Below are 12,400 nucleotides of genomic sequence, written 5' to 3' on the forward strand. Positions count from 1 at the left end.
GAAGATTTGAGGACAAGATGAGAGATAATTTAATATTGTATATAGTTTTATTGACAGGGCATAGAGCGCAAGAACTGTGAGGTTATGTTGAATTTCCATAAGTCATGAGTATTGCCTCAGCTTGTGTACTGCATCCAGCATTACATTTTAGGAAAGATGTGAGGCACCAGTTGGAGCTTAGAAAAGACTAGTCAGTTATGAGCATGGATTGGATAATTTGGAACTATTTCCCTTTTAAAAATAAAATACTGAGAACAGATTAGATCGAGTTATTTAATAACATGAGGAATCTTGGCACAGTAGATACAAAGAAACTGCATCTCCTCCAGAAAATATCAAGAAGCAGAAGACAAAGAATTAAGACAATTCGCAAAAGAAACAGCACAATGTGAGATGAAACACTTCAAGCAGTAAGTGATTAATATCCAGAATGTCTGAGGTTATTGTGGACAAGTTTAAAAGTGAACTAGACTGTATGTTCTAGACTGTATGGGGAAAATGTTACTTGGTGAATTTCTCATTTGGAATGCTGGTTCAGGTACTCCAAATATATCCTTCTGCACTGTAACAATTTTGTGATTTTGTCACACTAATCTTGGTAGATTCCACTGTGGTGTGTAACTGGCATCTGAGCTCTCAAGAGCAGATTTTCTGAACATGTGCAAACCATTCACTCCCTTAAGTTTATTATGCATTAAATTAAATAATGACTGATCAAGAACAGGGATGTACTACTGAGGTTGTCTATGACTCTAGTCAGACCACATTTAGAATGTTGTGATCTATTTTGCACCTCATATCGAGGGAAGGATGTGCTGGCCTTGGACAGCATCCAGAGGAGGTTTATAAGAATGATTCTAGGGATGAGGCAACAGCATAGTGGCGTTATCACTAGACAATTGATCCAGGGAAGCAGATAATGTTCTTGTGATGTGGTTCAGTTCCTCGCTCAGCAAATGATGGAATTTGAATTCAATAAAAGAGTCTGGAATTAAGAGTCTAATGATGACCATGAATCTATTGTCAACCGTCAGGAAAAACTCAACTGGTTCACTATGAACCTTAACTTGTCTGGATGTGACTCCAGACCCTCTAGGCAATTGGGAAGGCAATAAAAAATTTTAAGAAATGAAAGGCTTTTCCAGTGAGGAGTGGTTGAGGTCTTTGGGTCTGTACTCAATGGAGTTTAGAAGGATGGGGGGATCACATTGAAAGCTGAGAGGCCTGGATAGAGTGGACATATAAAATATGTTTTCACTAGTAGGAGAGACGTGGATCTGAAGACACAGATTCAGAATGTAGGGAGGATCTTTTGAAATGAGATGAAGAGGAATTTCCTCAGCCAGAGTGTGGTGAATCTATAGAATGTATTGCGGCCGAAGGCTGTGGAGGCCAAGTCTTTGAATGTATTTAAGACAGAGATGGATAAGTTTTTCATGGCAAGAAGGCAGGAGAATGAGATCTAGAAACACATCAGCCATGATGAAATGGCAGGGCAGACTAGGTACTGTAAACTGTATACCCTAATTTGGCTGCTTGATCTTGATGTCTTCTGAACTCCTCCGTATGCATACTTTTTCACAGGACCTACAATACATTTGGTTAGCAGAATTCTATGTGTGCACACGTGAATTGGAAGCAGAAATAGGCCATTTATCCCCTTCTAGCCAAACCCATACTTTATAAGATCATCACGAACTGTGACTGCAACTTCAATTTTCTACCTACTGCCAATGACTTTTGACTCCATTCTTATTGAAGAATCTATTGCTGCCTTAAAAATATTCAATGACCCAACCTTTACTGCTTTCTGGGAAAGAGTTCCAATGATTCATAATCCTCAGAGAAAGAAAACTCTCAGTCTCCATCTTAAAAGTACAACTTCTTATGTTTAGATAACTTCATTTAGATCTGGCCTCTTCACCCTGTCAATCCCCCACGGAAATGTAAGTACTTCAAAAGAAAAACATGCCCAATTATTTTAATTTCCAATGGATACAGACACAGTTTGTTCAATTTTTCCTCACAAGATACTTTTTTGGTCCTACTACCAGCCCATTCCAGGTTATAGAGTCATACAGAATGGAAGCTGACCCGTTGGTCCACTAGTCCGTCCTGACCGTAATCCCAATCTAAACTAGCCCCACCTGCCTGCACTTGGCCAGCATCTCTCCAAACATTTCTTATTCATATATTCATAAAATGTCTTTTAAATGTTGTAACAGTATCCATATCCACTAGTTCCTCTGGAAGATCATTGAACACACGATTTACTCTGTGCATAAAAAAATTGCCAGTCATGACGTTTTTAAAATCCGTCTCCTCTCACCTTAAAAATATGCCCCCAGTCCTGAATCCTCAGGAAAAAGACACCTAACATTCACCTTGTCTATACCTCTCATGATTTTATAAACTACTAAAAGGTCACCGCTCAACCCCCTATACTCAGTGAAAGAAGCCCCAGTCTATTCAGCCTCTCATTATAAATGAAACCTTCCATTATCATTTCAGCAAAATCTGCAACTGTCTTTGCCTATGTTTCAGTGAGAAATCACTTTGTTAAAACCAAAACAAATCAAGAGATAATCATTTAAGAAGGTTCTTATTTGGGACTTGATTGTCAGTTATAATTATGCATCAAACAAATGTATCATCCCAAGTGTGCTGCATTTGAATAAGGACTGCTTTAGAATCTAATGATGGATGGAATGTTGGTGAGGAAGTTGGTCGAGGCTCGGATACCATCCTAAAGAATTCCTGCTGCCTTTTCTTAGGGATGTGATGACTGGCCTCAAAAATCCATAATCACCTTCCTGTGTGCTAGATATGATTCCAACTGGTGTCTCAGTCAAAATCACATTTTCAGAAACTCCTCTCATAGAACTATATTCCTTCTTAAATATGGGGATTAAGACTGTACTGTAATCCAGAAATGGTCTGACCAATACCCCAGGCATGCTAATATGTTACCCCCTGAACAATGAGTTCTTAGTTTGCGTGTTAACCTTTGATGTGGTGCCTAGTGAAACATCTTAATTAGTGTGTATAGTTTTGGATTACTTATTACTTTGCTTAGACCCTCAGCATGTGATTCTTACACCTACTATGTTATTCTGGTCATTAGGTTGCCTCTAGCGCCACCTTGTTTTTTTTGTCATTATCATTATAATTCATCCTCATTATAAGCCATCCCTTTGCTTGTTATTCAGTTGTTGACACATTACTCACACCGTCTGACATTTCTGATCACCTGCAGAGACCTCAAACTGTTGACACTCCATTTTTATAATATTTATCCTTATTTCACCCTTGAAAGATCTGGTCGTAATTTTTAGATTATTATCCCTAGACCAGATTCCCAATTAACAAAAGTTTCTCTCAACCTGCTTTACATATTCCCCTAAATACCTTGAAAATCTCTACCAAATCACTCCTGATCCTTGTAATATCCATACAATACAAATTTGTTTGTGTAATTTCTCCTCACATTTTAAACCTTGGAATCCAGTTATCATTCTAACAAATTTGCACCACACTCTTTCCAATGCTACTATTGTTTTCCTCAGATGCTGTGCCCAGGAAAGGAATGGTGGGAAGGCACCATTCTAAACATCAGTCTTAACTGCAGGTTGAAAAAGATTCTTGCCCTGATAATGACATACATAAATAACTGAGTGTGCATCTCTTACTCCAGTCTAATTGGTGTTTCACATAGTGAAAATATGACGTTTCACCCTTTGTAATTCTGTAGAAGTAAAGGGCTAGCATTCCATTACCATTTTGTTCTCTTTACTTCTTCTTGAATTTTAATGACCTATGCCAAAGTCTCTTTGGATCCACACTTAGTGTTTCATTATCAATAAAGTACCCAGCACTTTCAATTAAAAGATGACTTCACATGTGCATATCTTGAAATACATTTGTCAACATGTTGCTCATTCATTTCACCAAGTATGGCGATTTAAGTACTGAAATAGTGCAGTCTTTCTTCAATCGTTTAATATCTAGGTTAGACTATATCTAGAGTACTGTGTCCAGTTTTGATCTCCTTATCTCAGGAAAGGTATTATTGCCATTAAGGAAATGCAATGAAGGCTTAGTCTTATTTCAGGGTGGCAGGACTGTCCTATGAATACAGATTGGGCAAACTGAGCGTGTATTGCCCAGAGTGTTGAAAAATGATGGATAGCCTCATTGTAACATTTGGAATCAAAGTGCTTAAATGGATAGACAGGGTAGGTGAATGTTTCCCTTGGTTGGGAAGCCTAGAACCATGGGGCCCAATTTCAAATGAGGGAGTGAAGTTTTAAGGCTTAAATGAGGAGAATTTATTTTACTCAGATGGTTGTGAACCTTTCAAATTCTCTGTCCATGTGGAAGCTCAGTCCTTCAGTGCATTTAAAACAAAAGTTGATAGATTTCTGAATTCCAAAATGTAAATGGTTTTGGGTGAGAGTACGTAAAACTAATTGCTGTGCTTGATCAGCCACGATCATATTAACTGCTAGAGCAGACTCAATTTTGGACTGAAATCATGAGCTCTGCTTCTCGCTGCAGATGCTGCCAGACCTCATGCATTCTCCAGCAATTTCTCATTTTGTAATGATAATGAGGCTTTGTTTCTTGATTTGCAGTGACTTGACATGAGCTATTGATTCATTATGTTATGTTGGTATTTTGGAATAAGCATATAACCAACACACTGAGTGACTACTAAGCCGACTGAAATAATGTTCAACATGACAAACAGGAAGCCTTTGCAGAATGTGTGATAAGGAAAAGGAAAGTATACATATAGGGGGACACAGCAGATTCCATGATGTATGCTTAAACATAGCATAAAGTTCCTGCTTGTCTTGCATGTCGTGCTGAAGAGCTGTGACTGCAAAACATCTTACAGCCAAGAAGAGGAGCCCAAATCTTCCACTTGGGTGCAGCACCATCCCCTTGTTACTGTCTTGTAAAACTGATTAGCTATAACCTGCGATCAACTCACATTAAAGCTTAACTTATTTATCATTGCATTTAAATTGCACCCATGCATAATTGAGTGCAAGAACAGTTAATAGTTGAAACCTCAACATGGATCCTTACAGGACACCATTATCAAATCCTACTAATTAGAATGCCCGCCTGTGTTCCCTGAGACATATTAAGAACTGCAGACACTGAAGTTAGAGATAACACAGTGTGAAACGGTGGAACGCAGCAGGCCAGGCAGCATCGGAGAAGCAGTAGCTGACGTTCCGGATTGGGACCCATCTTCAGAAAAGGATCCCGATTCGAAACGTCAATTCCTGCTCCTCTGACGCTGTTCGGTCTGCTGTGATGAGCCAGCTCTACACCTTGTTATCTCAGATTCTCCAGCATCTGCAGTTCCTACTATTTCTGAATCAAATCCCATAAAAACGGCAGCAGGGAGATTACGGGCCAAGTCCCATAAAGACGGGAGCAGGAAGAACATAGCCAAATCCCATAAGGACAGCAGCAGAGAGAATACGGGCCAAGTCCTTGCAAGACGGCATCAGGGAGCAGAAGCAGAGTGAGCCTGGATGGGGACCAGCACGTGGAGGTAGCAGTGCCTCATTCTTCAGCTCGCAGGCATGGGTTTATGCTTGGAAAGGACTTTCACATCTGAAATTTAGGTATTTTATTGTCACTTTTATTATCGTTCTGGATTTATAGACTCTATTCCCATGCTGACGTTTTTTTAAAGGTTGGGATAAGTAGTGGCGGATATGGACCAAATGCAGGACTAATGGGACTAAGTTTAATTTTGGCAGCATGGGCGAAAAGGCCCGTTTCCATGCTGTAGAAATCTATGGCTCTATGACTCTACTCATCTCAGACCTAAACAATCAAAGCCCTGTCCTAAGATTGTAATCTCTTAGATTAATTTTCCTATGGCAACAATATCTTAGTGTCTTGGAAGTTTCAATGAACAATATATTGTTCCTCTCGGGCACAAGTGGAAGTTTCAAGTTGTCAGCCTGGTGTCCGGAATAAAGATATTACCAGGTGGCTGAAGAAGAACTTGGATTGGGAGGGAGGGAGTTATAGAGTCTTACAGTACGGAAATAGGCCGTTCAAACCAACCAGACCATGCCATCCATAATCCCAAACTAAACTGGTCCCAACTGTTTGCATTTGGCCTATTTCCCTCCAAACATTTCTTATCCATGTGCTTATCCAAATGTCTTCTAAATGTTGTGACTGCGTCCACATCTACTATTTCATCTGGAAGATAATTCCACACATGAACCCCTCTTAAATTTAAAAAATCTACCCTCGTATTTTTTTAAAATCTTTCTCCTCTTTCCTTAAAAATATGCCACCTGAGGCTTCAAATCCCCCACCAGAGGGAAATGTCATTGTTACACTCATTAATGCCATCAACATTGATTGATCCAGAAAGGAGGTTTCTCCTGAAAGAATTTGAACAGTTTGGAATAATTTAGAAAAACAAAAGCTTCAAACTTCATGACAAAATAAAGGAACTAACAACATGAAGAGGCGGTAATGGCCTGGTATTGCCAATAGACTAGTAATCCAGAGAGCTGGGGAATAATCTGGTGAACCTGGGTTCAGATCCCACCGTGGCAGAATTTGAATTAGAATGTAATGGAAATAAAATCTGGAAAGCAATTGTCATAAAAGCCCATCTGGTTCATTAATGTCTTTCAAGGAAGGAAACTGCTGTCCTTGAGTGGTCGGGCCTGCATGTGACTTCATAAACATAGAAATGTGCTTGAAACTAAACTGTTCTTTGACATGACCTAGGAAGCCACTCATTAATATCGAAATAGATTGGTAATAAAAGTTGTCTGAAATAGTGACACACATATCACATGAGTTTTTTTTTATTTAAGAAGTTAAAGGGTATGCCTTAATGGTAAATATGGAGACATGGTTACAAGGCATTCAGTGTTGGGCACTAAATATCTAGAGCCAGGTGCCCTTCAAAGGATACACAGGAAGGAAAGTGTGCCGGGAAAGCATTGTTAGAACTGGATAGATTAAGTACAATAGTAAGAAATTATTTTGGATTGGAAGATATGCAATTCACAAGACTGGATGGAAGAATTACTAAAGGGAAGACTCTGGTGGACTAGTTTACAAGCCCCCTAACAGTACCTATATCATAGGACAGAGAATAAATGAGGTCAGAAGACAGCACATAAAATAAGCAGTATATTAATCTTGGTGATTTTAATCTTTATGTGGATTGTGAAAGTCAGATTGGCAAACCAGCCACAGAAAAGAATTTACAGCATGTGTTCAGCACAGTTTGCTTCAGCGATATGCTGTTGACACAACCAGGAATCCAGTTATTTTGGGTCTGGTGTTGAGTAGTGAGGCAGATTTAATAATTGATCTCAGATTAAAATAAATGTTGGCAGAGACTGAGCACAGCATCAGTTTGAAATGGAGGAAATTGCATCGGAAACTGTATAAATAATCAAAATTACAGAGGATTGACAGCTGAACAGAACACAGTAGACTTGGGAAAGAATCTTAAGAGGAAATACGGTTGACAAACAATGTCAGATGTTCAAGGAAATAGTGCATGTTTCATACTAATTATATATCGCAGTGAGTAAAAAGGATTCTAGGAAAGTGATAAACCTACCATAGTTCATCAGGAAAGTTAAGGATAGCATCAAATCGAAGGAGAGGTTTATAAAATCATGAGGGGCACGGATAGGGTAAATAGACAAGTTTTCCCTGGGCTGAGAGAGTCGAAAACTAGAAAGCATAGGTTTAAGGTGAGAGGGGAAAGATTTAAGAGGGACGCAAGGGGCAACTCTTTTCATCCCAAGGGTGGTGTGTATATGGAATCAGCTTCCAGAGTGATGGAGACTGGTACAAATGAAACATTTAAAAGGCATCTGGATGGGATTAGCGATATGAAGGGTTTAGAGGGATATGGGCCAAATACTGGCAAATGGGAATAGATTTATTTAGGATAAATAATGCTGATCAGCATGGAAGAGTTAGACTGAAGGATTTCTGTGCTGTACATCTCTATGACTCTAAATAATGTACAATGTATTAAAGTTTATTGTTAAGCTAGAGGATTGGAAAGTGTTAAAAACTAAGATAATATGATCAAAAATAGTAAAGATGTAGAAAATAAACATTGAGGGCAACGTAGCAAATAATATCAAGATAGAACGCAAAGGCAAAGAAAGAGAGAGTTCAAAGTGAAAATAAGCCCCTTAGACAACAAGGCTGGGGAAATAATAAATGGAAATGTGGAAATGGGAGAGGAACTGAAAAATTACTTTGCATTAGTGTTCATGATATGCATGATAGCATTTTAAAAGTACAGAGGGAGAAAGAGGAGTGAAAATAAGTATAGTAAATATAACTCCAGAAAAAGCACTGGAGTTACCATTGGAATAAATGATGGTAAGTGGCCAGGACCTGATGGGATGCATCCTAGTTAATTAAAGAAAGCAGGTCCAAAGATAGTGCATCCACTGGTAATTTTTCAATAATCCTTTGATCAGAAATGTTGCAGGAGATTGAAGAATGGGAAATGTAATGTCTTTATTCATGAAGGACAGGAGACAAAATTCAGGTAACAATAACACAGTTAGCTTTATATTTAGAGGTAACACTGTGGAGCTGGAGGAGCACAGAAGGCGAGGCAGCATTGGAGGAGAAGGAAAGTTGACATTTTGGGTCAGGATCCTTCTCAAAAATGGGGGAGGGGGAACGGAGCCTATTGGAAATATTTTAGAGTCCATGATAAATGATGCATTCGCACAGCATTGAGAATTACTTAATATAATTATATAGGGTAAGCATGGCTTCATGAAGAAATTCATTAAAATTATTTGAGGAGGTAATGAAGCTGAATAGATAACGGTGAAGCAGTGGAAGTAATATATTTGGATTTCCAGAGGGTGTTTGATAATGCAGCTTACATTAGGCTACTTAATAGAAAAGAGCCCACGGTGTTGGAGGTCATATATTGACTGGCGGTTCAGGCTTGATGGATAAAAGGCTGTCTTCCATACTGTATGATTCTATAGGTGGCATGGCTAAATAATTCACTGACTAGTAGAACACAGAGAGTTGGAATAAGTGGGATAGTTCAGGATAACAACCAGTAGCTAGTTGAGTGTTGCAGGCATGAGATCTGGGATCACACTTATTTGCAATATCCATTAATGATTTGGGTGACAAAATTGAATGCATTACAGCCAAGTTTGCAGAAGACGCAAAAGATGTTGGGAGGTGAGGATGATACAATGTCTGCACAGGGGCATAGGCAGGTTCAGTAAGTGGGCAACAAACGCTTGGCACATGGAATATTGTATGAGAAAATATGAGGTTATACATTTTGGCAGGAAGAATAGAGTAAATGAATATTATTTACCTAGAAAAGGACTGTAGAAACCTCAGCATACAGTGATTTAGGAGTCCTTGTTTAGAAAAGCTAGCTTACAATTTTACATGGTAATAGAAAACAGGAAAAGACAAGGTTGATGAAGCTAAATTATTTCCACCAGTTGGGGAATCTTGGACTAGGCAACATAGATGGAAAATTAAGGCCTGACTTTTCAGCGATATGCCATACAAGGCACTAGCTACACTAGTTATTGGGAGGAGATGGCCTAGCAGTATTATCGCTGGACTGTTAACCCAGAAACCCAGAGAACATGCTGGGGACCCGGGTTCTAATCCTGTCATGGCAGATGGTGGAATTTGAATTCAATAAAAATATCTGGAATTAAGAATATCATGATCATGAACGCATTGTCGATTGTCAGGAAAAACCCATCTGGTCCACTCATGTCCCTTAGGGAGGGAAATTGCCATCCTTACCTGGGTCTGGTCTACTTGAGACTCCAGACCCACAGCAATGTGTTGACTCTTAACTGCCCTGTAGGCAATTAGGGATGAGTGACAAATGCTGATGATCTAATGGTACCCACATCCCATGAATGAATAAAGAAAAAATAACTAGTGGTAGCAAAGGCATTGTTGTGAAATTTTCTGATGATATGAAGGTAGTGTAGGTAAGTAAGCTAAGACAAAGGGAGGGGAATTTATTGTGAGGGGAATTAAATACAAAACTAGTGACATTATGTTTCAATTTTACACAGCGTTAGGTAGACTCCATCAGAAGTGATATGTACTTAATTCTTCACTTTACTTAAGTAAAGATGTAAATGCATTTGTTCAGTTTAAATGTTTGCTGAAATAATACCTGGAAGAACTGGGATGTCATATAAGCACAAATTGGACAAGCTAAGCTTATTTTCATGTTTTTTATAAGAGTACAAGTTGAATTGTTTATGCACATAAGATCCTAAGGGATCCCGACAGTTTAAGTATAGAAGATCTTTCCTCTTATGGGAGAATGTGAAAAGGGAATCTGTGGCTGAAAACCAGAGTCAATATAAATCAAAGATTCATCATTTTTTTCTTCTCTGCATGAGTTTTGTTTGGGAGTCTCTTACTGAAGAAGTGGTGGAAGCAGAGTCCTTAAGATTTTTAAGGCAAAAGTAGATAGATGCTTGTTCAGCAACAGCGTGAAAAGTTATCAGTAGCAGGTGAGATTGTTGATGTGAGGTTGCAGTTAGGTTAAATAGTATTAACTGGTATGTGGACTTGACGGAGCAAATAGCCCACTTCTACTATTTGTTCACATATTAATATGTCCTTGAGTTCTCTTTCCCAACAATGCCTCCTCTAATTTTATTTATTTATTTTTCCCTGGCCATTTCAATTAATTGGGCAATCATTTAAGTTCTTTTCACTGATTTTAGTGTTTTGGGTACAATTCAATGCAATAATATTTGCATATTATTGAAGTGGAATATCATTTCTCTTCCACCTCTCTAGTGCTCTCTCTCTTCTACCCCTCCAACACACTGTGCATCCCTTCTTCCCCTCTCTATTATCATCCATCTATTCTGCCCACCATTTTCTCCTCTCATTCGTTTACCTCCCCCACACCCTAACTCTCACTTCCTCGTCACTCCCCAATCACAGACCTCTCCTCTCGCTTCTTCTCTCCGATTCACTGATGATGTTATTTTAATTCCTCCCCCGGCTCCAGCCTCTCTGACTCTGTATCCAGACACAGCAAGTCTCTGGCCCATTTTGTCTGAGGACCGGACCAGCGTGAGCCTCGGAGACAAAGACCAACCACTGTCCGACACCTCAGGGAGGATTGATACCTGGCTTTCTGTCCTGGGCTCAAGGGGATTCATATCTGGGAAACATTACTGGGAAGTGGATTTGGGAAGCAAGATTGAATGGATTGCAGGTGTGGCCTGAGAATCTGTCAATAGGGAAGTGGGGAGGAACCTGAACACTGATGCTGGACACTGGACACTGAGAACTGGAAATGTCTGATATCCGACTTACCTTCAGTGGTCATCCCCAGAAAATTGGTATTTTCCTGAATTATGAGGGTGGGCAGGTGTCATTTTATAATGCAGACAACATGCCCCATCTCCATACTTTTACCCACACTTTCACTGAGAGAATCCTTCCCATCTTCAGTCCAGGTTGGAATGTTGATGGGAAAACCTCTGACCCACTGACAATCTGTGGGATTAAAGGTCACTGACAAATCCATCTCACACCATCTCCCTGCTTTCTGCCAGCAGTAAATCTACTGATGACCATGAAAGCATTATTGATTATCGGGAAAACCCATCTGGATCACTAATGTCCTTCAGGGAAGGAAATCTGCCATCCTCACTAGTCTGGCCCACGTGTGACTCTAGACCTACACCACCCTAATCTAAAAGAACAGGGGCAGCAGATGTATGGGAAAGCCAACACCTGCAAATTTGTCTCTGTGCCACTCACCATCTTAACTTGGAAATACATCACCATTCTTTCATTGTCGCTGGATCAAAAGCCTGGGATTCCTTCCCTTCCATGGCTTTGTGGGTCTATCTACAGTATAAGGATTAATGTAATTAAAGAAGGCAGCTCACTAACAACTTTTCAATAGCAAGTAAGAATGGACAATAAATGTTGGCCCAGCTAGTGGTGCCCACATTCCACCAGTGAATATATAAAAAAGAGCTGTGAACTGCAGGAACCTTGTGATTTTACTACCAGTAATGTTGTTCCACCAGTGGAAGATGAAGAACATCATTGGTGCATTGGTGCAACAACTTGGCTGTCAAGAGAGAGAAGAAGCCACCTGAAAGTAAGTGCATTCAGTGTTCTATTAAATACAAGAAATCATTTACCTGGAGGACTGGAGCTGGAGTGAAGTGAGGAAAAAGGAAATAGCAGTACTCAACTCTTCAGAGAGTACCAGGCATTAGGTTTATTCCTGTATGAACTGCTGTCAAAATCCCCATCCCGCAATGTACTTAATTCACATCTTCTTAACAGTGATGGGGATTTCTGCTGTCAT

Source organism: Stegostoma tigrinum, chromosome 34, assembly GCF_030684315.1.
Source record: "Stegostoma tigrinum isolate sSteTig4 chromosome 34, sSteTig4.hap1, whole genome shotgun sequence".
Taxonomy (NCBI): domain Eukaryota; kingdom Metazoa; phylum Chordata; class Chondrichthyes; order Orectolobiformes; family Stegostomatidae; genus Stegostoma; species Stegostoma tigrinum.